The sequence below is a fragment of the Lactuca saligna genome, chromosome 3, assembly GCF_052625555.1.
Source record: "Lactuca saligna cultivar CGN05327 chromosome 3, ASM5262555v1, whole genome shotgun sequence".
In the NCBI taxonomy this organism is placed as follows: Eukaryota; Viridiplantae; Streptophyta; class Magnoliopsida; order Asterales; family Asteraceae; genus Lactuca; species Lactuca saligna.
In genome coordinates, this window is record NC_136419.1 from 98582073 (window position 1) to 98586378 (window position 4306).

At 39.5% G+C, this 4306-nt stretch overlaps 1 non-coding gene across 1 annotated transcript; it reads right to left on the bottom strand.

Moving 5' to 3' along the window:
* Nucleotides 1-1128: 1128 nt before the first annotated feature.
* Nucleotides 1129-1234, bottom strand: LOC145037967 (small nucleolar RNA R71). The gene has a single exon (XR_013679075.1). It is a non-coding gene; the product is annotated as a small nucleolar RNA R71 (small nucleolar RNA).
* Between the last annotated feature and the right edge of the window lie 3072 nt (nt 1235-4306).

A 4306-nucleotide genomic window follows, 5' to 3' on the forward strand; every position in this document is an offset into this window, starting at 1 on the left:
TTTGTTTTATTTGTGTTGTGTAGGCACACCGGTGCATGCATACGAGACATAGCGGATGCTCTTCACCACTTTCATTTGATCCGAAAATCGAACGAACAACTTGCTCAAATTGGGTCACCAGAAGGAACATAAACACTATGAGTGTAGATAACGTTGTTGTGGAAGATGTGGTCGAGGGGCGTGAGGATGCAGCCAACAATCTTCCACCACTAGTTCCACCACTAGCTCCTCAATTTCCAAACAACAACAATGGGAATAATAGGAATAACAACAATGTATTTGCACCAATCATCCAACCAGTGCAACCACAACCAAATAGAAACAACAGTGGCCAAAATGGTGGGAATGGAGGAAATTGGGCACAAAATATGGGAGGCAATGTAGGAAACCACAACGGTGGTAATGTTAGAAATCAAAACCAAAATCCTAGAAATGTTGGTCCTCAATTCGGTAATGGTGTTAATGGTAGTAACAAGGATGATTGGGACTTTGATGATGGAAGTGACAAAGGACTTGGTTGGAATCAGAACCACAACGGTGGTAACGGGCGAAATCAAGGCAATTGGGGTGGAAATGGGAACTACAACAATAATTGAAACCACCAGAATTTCCCCAATGGTGGCAACAATGACTACAACGATGGATTCGGAAATCAAGGATTTGGGAATCAATATCGAAGGAATCCAAATGGTGGATTCAATAATGCAAATGGAGGATACTACAACGAAGGTAACCAATTCCCCCATCTTTATTTTCCACAGCCTAATAGACAATCTGTGGCGTCTCATTTTCAGCCAGGAGAGTATGATGATGCTTCACCTATACTCTTCGCGGAAGGAAATGAGCATCATGTGGAACTAAGACCACAACTAATTAGTGTCTTACCCATCTTTAGAGGCCATAAAACTAATGATCCATACAATCACCTCTATGAGTTCCTTGCAATTGCTTACGCGAATACTCCGCAAGGAACTAATAGGGATTCATTTAGACTTCACTTATTACCGTTCACTTTAAAAGAAAAGGCTAAGTATTGGTCCCCTTCTCTTGCCCCCCATAGTATTACTACTTGGGAGCAATTAAAAACTAAATTTTTGCAAGAGTTTTACCCTGGTAGTAAAACAACGGAAATAAGAAAAGCTATACAAGATTTTGCACAAAAACCCAATGAAGAATTTCATGATGCATTTGAACGCCTCAAGGAATTGTTGCGTTCATGTCCCCATCACGAATTTCCCCGTTGGCAACTTGTACGTTTCTTTTATGATGTAGTCGATACTGCCAATCAAACCATGATTAATGCCTTGTCTGGCGGCAATATTATGATACAAGATAGTGAAGACGCTTGGCGATTCTTGGAGTAGTTGTGTCATGGTTTAAAAACCAATTACTCAGCTAAGAAACGGGACAACCCAGTTTAATCGGCCGCTTCAGTTGGACTAGACAAAAACTGGAAAAATGATGTCAAATATGATATTAATTCTTTAAATAAAAAATTTGACTTACTACTCTCTAGTCTAGGCAAAGAGAAAGGTGTGTTTTTTTGCAGGGGTAGAAGATATGTGTAAGTTGTGGAGATTCAGGACACATTGCAGATGAGTGCATGAGAAGTCAAGAGGAAATCAATACAGTGCATGGCTGTGGTCAATTCCAAAATAATCCACGATCATTCAATCGGAACTACAACCAAGGCGGGAACTACAACAATAATGGGAATTTCAACAACAACAACCGTCAAGGGAATTACCAAAACCAGAATCAGCCAAAACAGTTCCAATAGTTAAACTTTAACCAAGGTGGAACATCAAAGAAGGAGGAAACAAATAGCAACAAGTTGGACAAAATCATGGAGTTTATAACTCAAACATACCAAAAAGCTGGCACCAACTCCAAATCCATAGCTGCTATCGAGAAGCAGATTGCTCAATTGGCGGAGCAAATTGGGAAAACAGAAGATGGCAAGTTTCCAAGCACCACAACAGTCAACCCATCTCACACCCAAAGACCAGTAAAAGAGCATCAAGTGAACGAGGTAATCACCTTGCGTAGTGGGAAAAAGGTTGACAACAAGGTAAGTGCTCCTACCTTAGATAATGACAGTGACACTGAAGTCATCTTTGATGAAAAAAAAGAGTTGGAGAAAGATTTTAAACCTGAAAAACAAAAAGTATCTAAGGGTAAAAATGACTCTAAAGTTGGGGAGCATGGTGTGGAGGTTAATACCGCACCATACCCTTCGACTTTAGAGAAACCTGCATCTTACCCTTTTGGGAAGCGAGGGCCGACAATGGAAGACATGTGGGATCTATTTAGTCAAGTTAAAATAAATATCCCGTTAGTCAAACTTATTAAGGAGGTACCTTCTTATGCTAAATTTTTGAAGGATTTGTGTGTTCAAAAACGCAAACTCCAATCAAACCTCCCTAAAAAGGTTGATTTAACCGAGCATGCAAGTTCCATAATATCAAATAAACTTCCACCCAAGCTTAAGGATCCTGGAGCACCTTTAATTTCTGTTACCCTAGGTAACATTAATATCTAAAAGGCGCTCCTTGATCTTGGAGCTAGTGTTAATATAATCCGGGGAAATCTTTTTGATCAACATGACTTAGGCACTCTGGAACAAACTGATATTATTTTACGATTGGCCAATAAGTCAACGAAAATTCCCCGGGGTATATTATCAGATGTAATCATTAAGGTTGAAGATTTCTATTACCCAGTTGATTTTCTTGTGCTTGACACCGAGATCACTTATTAAGAAAGTCAACCTTCTATTATTTTAGGTCGTCCATTTTTGGCAACAATAAATGCACAAATTAATTGTAGAACGGGTGCCATGGATATCTCTTTTGGAAATAGGAACTTAGAATTAATATTTTTAATACGTTTCCTAACTCACCATCAGATTATGAATGTTATCGTGTGGATGTGGTTGATGACTTAGTGCATCAATTCACTCCCAAAATCTTACACTCTAATCCATTGGAGCTTTTTCTTTCTAATGGCAGGGACGTAGTGTTAGACTTGGAAGACATCAAGATGGTTGAGGAAGCATTTGAAAATGCTATTGAAAAAGAGAGGCCACCATGGAGCCATCAAGTTGAAAAATTCCCAACAAGTTTTTCGGACCCACTTAAGCCATCTTTGGAGGAGCCACCCATTCTTGAACTTAAAACTCTTCCTTCACATCTTAAATACTCTTTTTTAGGATCTAATGAGAACTTACCAATTATCATATCTTCTGATTTGACAAGTCCACAAGAGGAAGCATTACTGAAGGTGCTTTCCAAGTACAAGGGAGCAATTGGATGGACCATAGTAGAATTGAAGGGAATTAGTCCAGCCACATTTATGCATCGAATCATCACTGAAGCTGGAGCAAAGCCATCCCCAGATGCACAACGAAGGCTCAACCCAAATCTGCGAGAAGTTGTTAAGAAGGAGGTGCTGAAATGGCTTGATGCGGGTATTATCTACCCAATATCTGATAGTGATTGGGTGAGCCCGACACAGACAGTGCCAAAGAAGTCGAGCATTACAGTGGTAGATACATAAGACGGAGAGAAGATCTCAACAAGACCGGTCACCGAATGGAGAGTTTGCACCGACTATCGCAAACTCAATGTTGCAACATCAAAGGACCATTTTCCTCTCCGTTTTATTGATCAAATAATTGAAAACATGTCCGGTAAAAAGTTTTATTGTTTTTTGGATGGATACTCGGGGTATAATCAAATTGCCATCCACCCCGAGGATCAATCCAAAACCACATTCACATGTCCCTATGGCATTTTTTCTTTCCAAAGGATTCCATTCGGTTTGTGTAATGCCCCTGCCACATTTCAAAGATGTATGATGGCTATTTTTTCAGACATGGTGGGGGATGCCTTAGAAATTTTCATGGATGATTTTTCTATTTTTGGACCATATTTTGAGACATGCTTAGACCAATTAGAAAAAGTTCTAAAACGTTGTATTGAGTCTACTTTGGTTTTAAGTTGGGAGAAGAGTCATTTCATGGTAAAAGAGGGAATTGTACTTGGGCATGTTGTCTCCGAGCGTTGTTTTGAAGTCGACCGGGCCAAAGTAAAAATTATTTCTACTCTTCCCCCACCAACTTCGGTAAAAGGCGTCCGTTCTTTTCTTGGACATGTCGGTTTTTATCGAAGATTTATCAAGGATTTTAGTGCAATCTGAAAACCTCTTTGTAATTTACTTTTAAAAAACGCACCATTTTCCTTTGATAAAGCACGTCTTGAATCTTTTACCACATTAAAGAAGAAACTTGTTGAAGCCCTTATCT